The sequence below is a fragment of the Marmota monax genome, unplaced genomic scaffold (genome assembly GCF_021218885.2).
Source record: "Marmota monax isolate L192 unplaced genomic scaffold, Marmota_monax_Labrador192_F-V1.1 WCK01_AAM20220418_F8-fsc00033, whole genome shotgun sequence".
NCBI lineage: Eukaryota > Metazoa > Chordata > Mammalia > Rodentia > Sciuridae > Marmota > Marmota monax.
The window spans coordinates 54,519-70,297 of NW_026694282.1; the positions used below are offsets into that span (position 1 = coordinate 54,519).

Here is a 15,779-nt window from a genome sequence, read left to right on the forward strand (position 1 = left end):
AGATGAGCAAGAGGCAGGCGAGGGCGCGCAGCTCCTGAGACGCCACGCTAGCCGGCACCATGCGCCTGCGGCCGCTGCCCCTCATCATGATCCCGGGCTTACTGCAGCTGGTATATCTATGACTGAACATATGGTTCGACGCTACATTGTGTACAACCTGAGAAATGAAAAGTTGTGCAGCAGCTCTTTCGCTTCGCTCTGGGCAGAGAAGCTGAGTGTGTAATCAGCAGTGGATTTGACTTCTTCCCTTCCCTTCTAATATCTTTCCTCCCAAGCATCAAATAAATCTATAAGAGTAAACAGAAACTCAGCAGTCAAACAGAACAAGAAGTAACATGAGCAGCATAAAAAAGCAAGGAAGAAAAGGAGTACAAACAATGAAGGACAGCCTAAATATTCAGGAGGACCTAGAGTCAGCAGAAAAATGGTCATATAAAGAACTCAAGGAATACCTTAGACAAATGGAATGGAACCTTAAAGAAGATAGGAGACAGCAAATCCAAACAGTGAAAGAACACTTTGAAAATGAATTACATAAACAGATAAAAGAAGAAGTTAAGCATCTTTATCAGGAGATAGAGATTATAAAAAAAAACCAAACAATAATTCTAGAAATGAAGGAAACGATAAACCAAATTAAAAACTCAATTGAGAGTATCACCAACAGAGTGGAGCAAGTAGAAGCCAGAACATCAGATAATGAAGACAAAATATATCATCTTGAAAAGAGCCTAGCCAACTCAGAAAGGCTGGTTAAAAACCACGAGAAAAACATCCAAGAGATATGGGATAACATAAAAAAACCAAACCTATGAGTCATCGGGATAGAAGAAGGTACAGAGATTCAAACCAAGGGAATGAGTAGCCTGCTGAATGAAATAATTACAGAAAACTTTCCAGAAATAAAAAAGGAAACGGATATACAAATTGTAGATGCATACAGGACACCGAGCACACAAAATCACAGTAGACCAACGCCAAGACACATTGTTATGAAGATATCCAATATACAGAACAAAGAGAAAATATTAAAAGCTATAAGAGAAAGGAGGCAGATTACATTCAGGGGTAAACCAATAAGGTTAACAACGGATTTTTCATCACAGACGCTGAAAGCGAGAAGATCCTGGAACAACGTATTTCAAACACTGAAAGACAATGGATGCCAACCAAGAATTCTGTATCCAGCAAAATTAAGCTTCAGGCACGACAACGAAATAAAAATCTTTCATGATAAACAAAAGCTAAAAGAATTTGCAGCCAGAAAACCAGCATTGCAAAGCATCTTGAGCAAAACACTACACGAGGAAGAAATGAAAAACAATAACCAAAACCATCAGTGGGAAGTGCCTCTATAAAGACAGAGGGCGGGGGGAAAGCTAACCATGGAGAAACAAACTAAATTTAAAAAAAAAAAAAAAAGAAGATAAATAATCAAACATGGCTGGAAGTACAAACCATATATCAATAGTAACTCTAAACGTTAATGGCTTAAACTCTCCAATAAAGCGACATAGGCTGGTAACATGGATTAAAAAAACAAATCCAACAATATGCTGCCTCCAGGAGACACATCTGATTGGAAAAGACATACACAGGCTGAAGGTGAAAGGTTGGGAAAAAATATACCACGCACACGGTCCTCGTAAGAAAGCAGGGGTGGCCATCCTCATATCGAATAAAATTGACTTCAAGACTAAATTAATAAAAAGGGATAAGGAAGGACATTATATACTGTTAAAAGGAACCATTCACCAACAAGACATAACAATTATCAATATGTATGCACCAAATAATGGTGCTGCGACGTTCATAAAACAAATTCTCCTCAAGTTCAAGAATCAAATAGACCACAACACAATAATTATGGGTGACTTCAACACACCTCTCTCACAATTGGACAGATCCTCCAAACAAAAGTTGAATAAAGAAACTATAGAACTCAATATCACAATCAACAACCTAGACTTAACTGACATATATAGAATATATCAACCATCATCAAGTGGATATACTTTTTTCTCAGCAGAACATGGATCCTTCTCAAAAATAGACCATATATTATGCCATAGGGCAACCCTCAGTAAATATACAGGGGTGGAGATAATACCATGTATTTTATCTGATCATAATGGAATGAAACTGGAAATCAATGATAAAAGAAGGAAGGAAAAACCCTACATCACATGGAAAATGAACAATATGTTACTGAATGGTCAATGGGTTACAGAAGACATAAAGGAGGAAACCAAAAAATTCTTAGAGATAAATGAAAATACAGACACAACATATCGGAATCTATGGGACACAATGAAAGCAGTTTTAAGAGGGAAATTCATCGCTTGGAGGTCATTCCTCAAAAAAAGGAAAAACCAACAAATAAATGAGCTCACACTTCATCTCAAAGCCCTAGAAAAGGAAGAGCAAAACAACAGCAAATGTAGCAGAAGGCAAGAAATAATTAAAATCAGAGCGGAAATCAACGAATTGAAACAAAAGAAACCATTGAAAAAATTAACAAAACTAAAAGTTGGTTCTTTGAAAAAATAAATAAGATCGACAGACCCTTAGCCATGCTAACGAAGAGAAGAAGAGAGAGAACTCAAATTACTAACATACGGGATGAAAAAGGCAATATCACAACAGACGCTACAGAAATACAGAAGACAATTAGAAATTATTTTGAAAACCTATATTCCAATAAAATAGAAGATAGTGAAGACATCGATAAATTCCTTAAGTCATATGATTTGCCCAGTCTGAGTCAGGAGGATGCTCACAACTTAAACAGACCAATAACAATAGATGAAATAGAAGAAGCAATCAAAAGACTTCCAACCAAGAAAAGCCCAGGACCGGATGGGTATACAGTGGAGTTTTACAAAACCTTTAAGGAAGAATTAATACCAATACTTTTCAAGTTATTTCAGGAAATAGAAAAAGAAGGAGCTCTGCCAAATTCATTCTAAGAGGCCAACATCACCCTGATTCCGAAACCAAAGACACCTCAAAGAAAGAAAACTACAGACCAATATCTCTGATGAACCTAGATGCAAAAATCCTCAATAAAATTCTGGCGAATCGGATACAAAGGCACATCAAAAAAATTGTGCACCATGATCAAGTAGGATTCATCCCTGGGATGCAAGGATGGTTCAATATACGGAAATCAATAAATGTTATTCACCACATCAATAGACTTAAAAATAAGAACCATATGATCATCTCAATAGACGCAGAAAAAGCATTCGACAAAGTACAGCATCCCTTTATGTTCAAAACATTAGAAAAACTAGGGATAACAGGAACTTACCTCGACATTGTAAAAGCTATCTATGCTAAGCCTCAGGCTAGCATCATTCTCAATGGAGAAAAATTGAAGGCATTCCCCCTAAAATCTGGAACAAGACAGGGATGCCCTCTATCATCACTTCTATTCAATATAGTTCTCGAAACACTGGCCAGAGAAATTAGACAGACGAAAGAAATTAAAGGCATAAAAATAGGAAAGGAAGAACTTAAATTATCACTATTTGCAGATGACATGATTCTATACCTAGAAGACCCAAAAGGGTCTACAAAAAAACTACTAGAACTAATAAATGAATTCAGCAAAGTGGCAGGATATAAAATCAACACGCATAAATCAAAGGCATTTCTGTATATCAGCGACAAAATCTCTGAAACGGAAATGAGGAAAAACACTCCATTCACAATATCTTCAAAAAAAATAAAATACTTGGGAATCAACCTAACAAAAGAGGTGAAAGATTTATACAATGAAAACTACAAAACCCTAAAAAGAGAAGTAGAAGAAGATCTTAGAAGATGGAAAAATATACCGTTCATGGATAGGCAGAACTAACATCATCAAAATGGCGATATTACCAAAAGTTCTCTATAGGTTTAATGCAATGCCAATCAAAATCCCAACGGCATTTCTTGTAGAAATGGATAAAGCAATCATGAAATTCATATGGAAAAGTAAAAGACCCAGAATAGCAAAAGCAATTCTAAGCAGGAAGTGCGAATCAGGCGGTATAGCGATACCAGACTTAAAACTATATTACAGAGCAATAGTAACAAAAACAGCATGGTACTGGTACCAAAACAGGCAGGTGGACCAATGGTACAGAATAGAGGACACAGAGACTAATCCACAAAGCTACAACTATCTTATATTTGATAAAGGAGCTAAAAGGATGCAATGGAGGGAGGATAGCATCTTCAACAAATGGTGCTGGGAAAACTGGAAATCCATATGCAACAAAATGAAACTGAATCCCCTCCTCTCGCCATGCACAAAAGTTAACTCAAAATGGATCAAGGACCTAGATATCAAATCAGAGACTCTGCGTCTGATAGAAGAAAAAGTTGGCGCCGATCTATATATTGTAGGGTGGGGCTCCAAATTCCTTAATAGGACACCCATAGCACAAAAGTTGATAACAAGAATCAACAAATGGGACTTACTTAAACTGAAAAGTTTTCTCTCAGCAAGAGAAACAATAAAAGAGGTAAATAGGGAGCCTACATCATGGGAACAAATTTTTACTCTTCACACTTCAGATAGAGCCCTAATATCCAGAGTATACAAAGAACTCAAAAAATTAAACAATAAGAAAACAAATAACCCAATCAACAAATGGGCCAAAGACCTGAACAGACACTTCTCAGAGGAGGACATACAATCAATCAACAAGTACATGAAAAAATGCTCACCATCTCTAGCAGTCAGAGAAATGCAAATCAAAACCACCCTAAGATACCATCTCACTCCAGTTAGATTGGCAGCCATTATGAAGTCAAACAACAACAAGTGCTGGAGAGGATGTGGGGAAAAGGGTACTCTTGTACATTGCTGGTGGGACTGCAAACTGGTGCGGCCAATCTGGAAAGCAGTATGGAGATTCCTGGGAAAGCTGGGAATGGAACCACCGTTTGACCCAGCTATTGCCCTTCTTGGACTATTCCCTGAAGACCTTAAAAGAGCGTACTACAGGGATACTGCTACATCGATGTTCATAGCAGCACAATTCACAATTGCTAGACTGTGGAACCAACCCAGATGCCCTTCAATAGATGAATGGATAAAAAAAATGTGGCATTTATACACCAAGGAGTATTACGCAGCACTGAAAAATGACAAAATCATAGAATTTGCAGGGAAATGGATGGCACTAGAGCAGATTATGCTTAGTGAAGCTAGCCAATCCCTAAAAAACAAATACCAAATGTCTTCTTTGATATAATGAGAGCAACTAAGAACAGAGCAGGGAGGAAGAGCAGGAAGAAAAGATTAACATTAAACAGATACATGAGGTGGGATGGAAAGGGAGAGAAAGGGAAATTGCATGGTAATGGAGGGAGACCCTCATTGTTATACAAAATTACATATAAGAGGTTGTGAGGGGAATGGGAAAATAAACAAGGAGAGAAATGAATTACAGTGGATGGGGTAGTGAGAGAAGATGGGAGGGGAGGGAGGGGGGATAGTAGAGGATAGGAAAGGTAGCAGAATACAACAGTTACTAATAGGGCATTATGTAAAAATGTGGATGTGTAACCGATGTGATTCTGCAATCTGTATTTGGGGTAAAATTGGGAGTTCATAACCAACTTGAATCTATTGTATGAAATATGATATGTCAATAGCTTTATAATGTTTTGAACAACCAACAAAAAAAATAAATTAAAAATAAATAAATAAATAAATAAATAAAGAGGGAGAACTGAGATTAGAACTCCAAGGAACATGGATATTTAAAAATATAATATGACAGAAAAATTATCTTGGTGGCAAAAATCTGTTAGAAATAATAGAATTCCTTCATGCTTGATCATACTGAACTAGGTACAATACTCATGAAAGTCCTCACTACAGTCAAATATCAGGCAAATCATAATATTACTATTTATTAAGCTAAGTCAGTGTCATGTGATATAACTTTGGTTCCTATATCTATTCAAAACAAATTACCAAAATATAACCTTAATAAAGGTCAAGTTAAATCTAAGGGAAGATCAAAATACCTAAATAATATTCAATAGTTTGTGAGGTAAATTTAAAAATTCCCATGGAATCAAAAACATACCTGGCAAGCTCCAAAACCTAATGAAGTCTACATATTATAGAACAGACTAATCTAAAAATAATAATAATAAAATAAAGTAAAATTTGCTATGAGCTTCTCTATTCACTTCCACACTAAACTAAAATTTACCTACAGATCTTTGTTAATTGAATATGCATACACCCAAGAAGAAAATAAAATTCTCCACAATAAGAGCAGTGTTTTTCGTAATCTATAATATAGACTTGCTAGAGAAAAACCTGTATTCCTCTGATAGCAAAGAGATGTTACTGTCTAAATCTGCTGATAAGCCTGTCAGTCAGTGGTAGCCTACGTTGAGTGAGAATACTCTTGTGGAAAATCAGCAAGGGATGGCAATGTATATCTTGCTGGCAAGATTCCAAGTAATTCAGATAAGGGAAATTGCATAAGGAAATACAAATTAATATGAACTTGAATGTGAACCTTAGCCATATAAGATAAATAAGCATAGACCAATTCAATCCCCTAATTACTAATTCATAGGTAAGGGCTGGGGATATAGCTCAGTTGGTAGAATGCTTGCCTTGCATGCACAAGGCCCTGGGTTCAATCCCTAGCACCACAAAAAAAAAAAAAAATCATATCATAGGTAATGTAACAAGGTACCCTATTTAGCTAGCATATGTAATTCTGTGGGACTCACTTGGGTCATCTCAGGACAACTGGTATTCTGTCTCTGAAAACAGTTCAAAAGGTCTCATTCTCTTTCTATAAACAGGTCTGTTTCCTTCTTAATTGACTGATCTACTATTTAACTATACTCATTAACAGTATTTCACTGTGGTACTCACAAGGACTAAATATTTTTAAGATCATAACCAACTTTTGCTTCTGCAACAACAGAGAATACATATGCTTCAAATCGTGTTCTGTTGTTGCTGTTTGCAACAATTTCAATTAAGTGATCAGAAAGGACCTCAAAGCCTAAATGTTCCAGTCACCATAACATGCTTACACAATACAATGAAGACATCTCTTTTCCTGATTGCTCTGTGCCTAAGGCTTAGATATTTGATCCACATTGTGTTGACCAGTACATATGTGGCCACCAAGCGACACAAATATTTCTTAAGCATTGGAAATGTGGCTAATTCTAAATGAGGTGAGCCTATATGTAAAATACACAACTGACTTTAAAGCTATTCTCTCAAATATAAGAAAGTAAAATTCCTCATTATTTTTTGTATTGATTACCTATTGAAATGATGACATTTTGGAGAAACTATTGACTTCAACTACTGCTTTTTTTTTTTCATTTTCTGTAGTGAACAGAAATTTTTTAATTAAACACGTGGCTCACAGAATTTTTTTATTGGTCACAGTAATCTAGAATGAGTTAGACTTCCAGATCATCCCCCTCCAACTCAGTATATTCAATAATCTCAGGTGGAATATACAGAATAGCAATTATTTGTATAATCCTGGCACCCAATTTCTTTGCTATTCAATTCACTATATGACTGTAATATAAATTTGTCAAAAGGCATGACAGACAAATCTAAAAAAAAGTATTAAGAACTACTAAAAATATGTACATAGGTAAAGAGAATTTGGCATACAGTGAAAATATAGCACTGGGTTCAAAACGAAATATGTGCTTGGCTTAGACCCTTCAGAAGGTAAGATATAAAAGCTTATCCAAAGCCTTAATAGTCACTGATCTTGTATTATTTGATTTTACTTAATCACCTGATATCATTAAATATTTTAAATTCTTTTATTATAAAATTCCAGTTGTGTATTTAAAACAATTGGTTACACACTTTGAAACTTCAAGTGACATTCAATAAGGATACTTAAATCCTATGCTTAACAAAAGGGGCTAACTGTAGGAAGACTGATAAACACTATCAAACACAGAAGTCAGTTAAAAGTGAAGGAGATCAGCACATGCCACCCCAAAATACACCATTCTGACATAAGGATTTCTTTGAACTGAAAATAACTGGCAAAAAGAAGACACAAGAGGATTTTCTGCCCTCCTTTCTGTCCAAAAATAAGGCGAAAAGTTCCCTCTGTTAATATGATATATATTTCTATCAGTAAAGATGTTTCCCTCTCCTTTATGAGTAAGAAGAGAACAACTCTTATTATGAAAATAGTATATAAGCCACCAGGTCAAACAACTTCTTTGGGTCTTCACTTGTTTGTGTATAGCCCTCTGGATATAAAATTAAAAACATGAATTAAATTTGTATGCCTTTTTCTTTTACTCTGTCATTTGTCAGTTTAATTCACAGAACTCAATTAGAGAATGTAAGATAAAATTTTTCACCTGACAAAACTGAGAATGAATATACTATGAGACAATGGAAAAAGTTCCATTATTTAAAGTTCTAGGGAATGAAAACTAATCTGCAGTGACAGAAAGCAGATCAGTAGTTACTCAGGACATAAGTAGATAAGGGAGCTAGGAAAGCATAAAAAGGCACATAAGGAAACTCAAGTGTGGACACTCTTGATTGAGCGGATGTTCCACATGAACCAAAATTCAACAAATTATACAATTTTCACATATACAGTTTAGTGTATGTCAATTATAAATAATACTGCAAGAAAATAAATAGAACCTGTTCCCTCACTGAAAAGAGTGAAGCCAGAACATACTGAGTTTAACACCCAATAGATGCTCACTGAACTTAACTTTAAATTACAAAACAGACCTAAAAATACTTTGAGATTTAGCCTAATCCAATATACATTCAACAAATTATATCAGAATAAAGAAGCACCAATGCTATACTTTTCCAAATGGCAGAGAATGACAACATTCTGTATTCTCTGAAAAATTGTAAACATGGTTGGGAAGGGAAAGGGGTCAGGCAACCCTCCAATGAACTCTACCATTGAGGCCCCTCCAATCCTAACATGTTGTTCTGAATGTTGTTCAGAAGCAGACTTCATGCCTGATTTCAACTAAAATGAAATAGCCTTGGGAAACTTGGGGTGGAGGGGAGTAATACCTAAGCTTCATGAATTTTAGTAATGTCTTAGACAAAGTAGGACCTATTAAGGGGTCTGCTATGACCAAATGTTTGTGACCCCTCCCCCCCCCCAAAAAAAAAAAATCCATGTTGAAATCCTAACTTCCAAGCTGATGGTATTAGAAGATGGGGTCTTTGGGAGGTAAGCAGGTCCTCAAGGTTGAGGCCTCATGAGTGAGATCACTGCTTTGTAAAAGAGAATTCATCAAAGCCACTCTCAACAACTTTGGAAGGCCCTAAGCAATTTAGTGAGACCCTGTCTCAAAACTTAAAAAAAAAAAAAAAAAAAAAAAAATTTTGTTTAAATGACTGGGGATATATCTCAGTGGTTAAGTGGCCCTGGGCTTAATCCATAGTTAACAAAAACAACAACAAAGCCCTCTGAGAGCTGCCTTGCCCCTTCCACCATGTGAGGACACAGCAAGAAATACCACATAAGAACCACAAAAATGTGGCCTTCCCCAGACAGGGAATCTGCCTACACCTTGTCAATTTTCCAACTCCCAGAATTGTAAGAAATAAATTTCAGTTGTTTATAAGCTACCCAAACTACAGTATTTTGTTCTAATGGCCCCAAAGGACAGACAGGATCCTAGCAAATTAGAAGCAAAACTATGCATACTTTATACAACAGAAAGGATTTCTGAAATTGTAACATCATTTTTAACCTTAATGAGTCTGTCATCATGGTTTCGTTAGGTTAGTGATATGCTATGAGCACAGAATAACAGGTTACCATATCCATTTTCTACAGCCAGTTTCCTGAAAGAAGGCATTGCAGGGGCTATCTCATTAAGTAATAACAAAGTTATTCTGAAATTAATGGCTGTTTAGCATTTAATTTTAAGCAGAGATGGTATTTTTTAAATTTATTTCTACCTAGTGTCTTGTGTGCCACATGGCACTTTATTATACCTCAAGAGTCAAGACACCTTGGTGCAAAAAAATGCTATTAGTGTCAGTTCAAACTGTACAGTTGTTTAATAATCCCAGGTCACTTTATCCTCACTGAATAAAAAAGCAATCAGTAAAATCTACTGTTGAACAGCTCTACCTATTGACTGCTTACATCAAAATAATTTACACATCCTCATTCCCAAAATATATGGAGATTTTTTTGGAAACAGCATCTGGGTGACAGAATTACAGGAAATATTTTTGTGTCTGTCTTCTTTATACTTGTCTATCTTTCATATGTTTAAAATATGCTAGTTTTATCATCAAAGAATTACTAAAAAGAAACAATTATCTTACATATTTTATCATCAATGTGGTTTTAAAATGTAAACAATAGAGTAAATGGTAAATTATCCCATACCTACTCCAACTACTGACATTAAACCGCCAACACAACCTAAATAGGTTTTTAAGATTTGTGTGTTTAGTTGATGTTTCTGTTTTTCATCTTTCTTACAAATGTTTCTTTTCTCACTTTTCCATCATGCATTTATTTACAGCATGGCAGATCTGGAGGTAAAATGTTTTATAAGAAAACTAACAAGGACTGTTGCTTTTAGAGATACAAATGAAACTAAAAAGACAATAATACAAGAATTCCTTAAACAAGAAAATTCAACTGCCACAGGCAGACAGGAAGAAAAAAAGAAAGCAAGAATTTTAGTTTCCTTTTATTTATTTTTTTTAATTCAGCCACCATTGGAGGAACAGCTTTAACATTTTCCCAATTCATCAAATATAATTTAAACACCTTAAAAGTTTTTGTTATTTTCTATGATATATAAACTGCCTTTTGAATCTTATATTTTTCCAAAAAGGTGAATAAATTTCCGGGGGTGTGGGGATATACCAAATATTAGGACCCCAAATCAGGCATGGGACATAGTTTTTAATCAATATTAGGGACAATATTGTTTTAATCTGGCACAGAAAACATTGAGATTTTCAAAATACTGATATTTCATCTTTAACTAATTCAACATTTTATAATTTTTAAGAAATAAGAAGTATTTTAAGAAATGAATGCTTTCTATAAAACACTAGAAAACTAATGCACAATTTCCCAGGAGACACCTAGATAAAGAAAACAAGTGGCTCAAGCCAAAGATACAATATCTTTTTCCTCAAATAGAAGTTTCCCTTTCTTTCCAAGCATCAAATTACCACAATACTGTTTAGACTACCATAATAGCCTTCTCCATGATCGCCCTCCCTTACCCTGAGCCAATCCTTTCTTCGGGGTCTAGACAATTTACAGCCTTGTTCTCTTTAGGAACTTTGCTGCCAGTCAGTTGTGTGTCCACTAAATCCCCCCAAACTCATGAAGTCCTAATTCCCAATACCTCAAAATGTTACTACATTTGGAAGCAAGGTCTTTAAATAAGTACTAAAGGTTAAATGAGGTCCTTGGGGTGACTCCTAATCCAATATGACTAATAAGAACAGATTAGGCCCCACACATACACAAAAGAAAGTCCATGTGAAGACTTGGAGAGAGACAGACATTCACAAGCCAATGAGAGAGGCTCCGGAGGAACCAATCCTTGGTTTAGATTTCCAGCCCCAGAATTGTAAGGAAACAAATTTGTTGTTTCAGCCATCTACCTACTCTATGGTAGCTAGCTCTAACAGATTCTGGTACCAGGAAATAGTGCGGTACCAAGAAATGGGGTGCTGTTATAATACCTAGAAAAATGTGAAAATTGCTTTGGAACTGGGCAACAGAAGCTGTTAAGAGTTTTTAGGGGCAACCTAGCAAAGGGGTAGATTTTCTTGAAATGACTATTGGCAGAAATAGGATGTTAAAGGTATTCCACAGAACTAAGAAACACTGGAATGGGCAGATCCAAAAGGATAAAAACAAAACTCAGTCTATACCTCACAGCTGTTCATCAATTGTCCTTTCCCAGCCAAATTTCTTCCCTTGGCACAAACCTTCATTTCCACTATAGAAAGATCCAAATGGAAATCTACTCCAATTCTTGCTGCCTACCTACTTCCCCACCTCTTTCCCAATACCATAACCACTTCTCAATGCAAAAACTAGATGTAAGCTATACTTCATACCAAAAACAAAAACAACAACAAAAAGAAATAAAATAAAAACCTTCACTTTCCCACTCTTATTTGAAGACAGAAGTCCCCTTTGTTTCATAAGAACCTCAATGAGGCCAGCTAGCAACCCTATGTTGAACTACTTAGAAACTTTGTAACTTTTGCTCATGTAAAACCTTTTTATTCTTTCTCATTTGTCTATTTTTCAAAGACAGTAAATTTCCAGAGCAGTATCTTATATTCTGCGTTCTCCACAGTGTCTAATCCAATGCTACATACCTCCTAATCCATTTATTATTGCCTACTAAACAAATAATTACCTCATTCCTTCTCTGGAAATATTTCACAGGAAGGGAACAGACTCTTAGCACTGATTATCCAAAGTGGTTTCTTTTTCACCTTATTCATTTTCCCACCCATGGAACGCCACTAAAACTATTTAATTGCAACACTGTGGTTTTACCATACTAAACATCATTTCCCAACTATATGTAAATGCTCTCCAATGCACAATACTAATTCATAAGAGAAAATAATATTTCTTGTTATAAGTATGAAGTTGATAATGTATGAAACAATTTAACTATTATCATATGCAATTCTACTTCAGGACAGATATCTTTTAAAAGCACATGTAACTGGGGAATATATCATTATTCACCTACACCATTAAGCAATCTTGAATTCACTAGGAAGTCATCTGCTTCTTCACTTTGAAGTACAAGATCTCTACTGTTTGCTGTAACATACTGTATTTGAGTACATCCAGTCCAATATCCAATGAATGGAACTGACCTGCAATTCAACTTGAAAGAGTCAAGCCTATGATAAGATTTGGGATGTAATGTAGAGAAAATATGGATTTCTAACTCAGGATAGTTCCCTCCAAGCCATTCGTTGTTCTTAATGAGCTTCTAAAAGCTCTTAATCTTAATTCAAGACAATGGGTCCACTTCTTCCACATAAGTAAATCAGAGCTTCCCCACCCAATCAGCTACAGGCTGGAAGTGTCAATCAGGGTTAAGTCAATGCAAAATTAAATGTCAAAAGTTTCACCTATATTTAAAAGGCATGTGAAATACACAGACACCCTTAAAAACCCAGCAGAGCCAAATCTATGTGATAGAAATGATAAAAGAAAGAAGGAGTGAAGGAAAGGGAGAAAAAAAAAAAAGAAGCAAGTGAGGGGAAGTGAAAAGAAATACAGAAAGAAGTCAAGGAGAAAAAGGAACATATGTAAGAGACATGATACACATATGATCTATTAGTAAAATGTTAAGAATTATTAGTTTTTGTTTATTTTAGCAAATGAAGCAGAGAGAAGAACTAGAGAAGAGTTGAGGGGTACCCCAAACTATATGACACTCAAGGGCACAGATGCATTAATCCAGAGTTCTGGATTATATTTGAAGTTCAAGTCTCTTTGTTAAGAGTTTATTGTTTATTTGCTTAATTTTGGGTAGCACTGGGGCTGGGATCCGCGGGCTACATCTCCAGAGTTATATTCCCAGCGCTTTTTTATTTTGTTTTATTTTATTTTTTTTTAATTCTGAATTGCCAAGGTTGACCTTGAACTTGCAATCCCACTGTCTAGACTTCACCAGTCACTGGGAGTACGGCCTGCACCATCGTACTGCATGCCTGGCTTGGTTAGTTTTAAATGCAACTATTTACCTAAATTCTATCAGACATTAAAGCATATCTTATACAAATTTAAATGATTCGACCCTCACAAAAAGTTCATTGTAATCACCTACAATCACATTCAACAGGTAAAAACTTCCAAGCCCCTAGAACCATCACCTTGTTAGTTAACTGTCATTTATAAAAGGCAACCTAAATGAAGAAAATCCACGGAAACACTAAGAGGATGTTTACAGCACAGCTGTCTATCAATGCAGGATGAGGCGGGATCTGGTTACTTTCCAGATTCTTCCCCTCCGGACATAAAAGAACAGGGACAGGTTTTCTTTCCTCCGAGGCTGGTGAAGTCACGGTCCTCTTATCTGATGATACACAGGAAACACTATACCTCCACCCGCAACCGCCTCCGCACAAAGGCACCCAGCACTCACTGTCCGGGTCTTCCCTATCAGTGCAACCTCCGCAGTCAGGCCTGCGGAGAAGGAACACGATGTCCGACACCCTCTATTTGTCTCAAATCCCCAGCGTAGTGGCTGCCTTCTCCCGGCCCCACCTCCTCCCCACTACTCCAGCTTGAATTTCCATGTGATCCCCGGGAAGAATACCTCGGCCTTTGTGCCTCTGCAAAGAATGCAAGCAAAAATTTACACCATCACCACCCCATACACAAGCACAACTCCCTGAAACACAAAGCGTCTCCCAGGCAGTGCTTCCCTAGGAACATCCAGCATCTCAGGGCCGCGAAACTGAAGACAATGAACCCCCTAAGCACAGAGGCCAGTCAACGAGTAAAAAGAGGCGGCGGCAGGGGGAGAAAGCCCCCACAAACGGGAACAGCGGATGAAAGGGCAAGGGCGCCACTGAGAGTCGGGAGGAACGAGTACCAATTAGCGGCTCGCCTCGGGGACCCCCACTCTAAGGCTAGAGACGACAGTACAGAGCATTACCCCACCCCTTACTCCCATCCAGCAAAACCTGGCACTGCGTAACTGGGGGGTGCGGGGGGGGGGGGGCGGGGGGTCGTTCAGCTCCCGGCGCCGACACGCAGCGGAAAGCAACAGGCTCCCACACCCCGGAGGGCCCGGCCCGCGCTCCAGGCCCCGGGGTTCCCCCTTCTTGGCACCACTACTATACCTCTCCAGGCGAGGGGAAGAAAAAAACTTTTAAACCATTTAGAGTATGTGCAAAAAGGGGGCGGGTTGGGGTGGGGGAGTAGAGAAGCAAAGGAAACTTCCAGACTCCATCGCTTTAGAAAACCAGAAGACCGTGGCTCCACCGAGAGGTCGGGCCGCGCGGGGTGGAGCAAGCGCACCCGGCCAGCCGCCGCCGCGCGCCGAACCCTTAGCGCCGCGCACTTTCCCGGCCGGAGCGCGCGCAGGACGCGGGGGCGCGCTCCGGCCTCCGGGCCCGGGCCAGGCGCCGCTTACCCGGCTCGCAGCGGCCGCCCCGGGCGGGGACGGAGGCGGAGGGCTGGAGAACTGGGGTCGCCAGGGACTAGAGGAGCCTTGCCTCGCCTCGCCCACGCTGCTCTCTCCTCTTGTGAAGTAACGGCGCGGCGAGCAGCTCCGGGGAGAAACGCGCACAGACACTCACGCGTGACCGAGAAACTTAATCTCGCCCGGCCGGCAGCCGGCGGCCCGACGCCAGCCTCGCGCTCTGTCGCTCCCCCTCCCCCAGCGTGCGCCGCACTTGCGCCGACCGGGGCTGCGGTGGAGGCGGTGGCGGCGGGGCCCGGGCTGCCGGAGAGCGGTGACGCCTGCGACCCGCGGGGCGGCGGGCGCGCCTTGGCCAATCAGGGGGCTCAGCCTTTCCTGCCCGTCCTGGGTTTTAAACCAACTCCAGGGCCTTTGGTCTGGGGTACCTGTGACAGAGAGGTTGTCAGATAAAATACCCGGCGCCCGGATAAATGTGAATTTCAGATTTTTTCTTTTAAATGATTTTCTTTAGTACAAGTATACCATGCAACATTTGGGACATACTTACACTAAAAAAAACTGTTCATTGTTTATCTAAAATTCACATT

At 38.4% G+C, this 15,779-nt stretch overlaps 1 protein-coding gene across 4 annotated transcripts in view; it reads right to left on the minus strand.

Moving 5' to 3' along the window:
- The window catches only part of LOC124108802 (multiple PDZ domain protein-like), a 64,083-nt gene extending 48,634 nt beyond the window's left edge, over nucleotides 1-15,449 (minus strand). For 2 of the 4 annotated variants that reach the window (XM_058586335.1, XM_058586337.1), the window contains exon 1: nucleotides 15,184-15,449. The gene's annotated coding sequence lies outside the window, so the exon portion shown is untranslated. Of the gene's footprint in view, nucleotides 1-12,777; nucleotides 12,798-14,890; nucleotides 14,910-15,183 lie in introns of those variants that run through there. The other 2 variants (XM_058586340.1, XM_046467356.2) reach the window with 2 other exon arrangements.
- Between the last annotated feature and the right edge of the window lie 330 nt (nucleotides 15,450-15,779).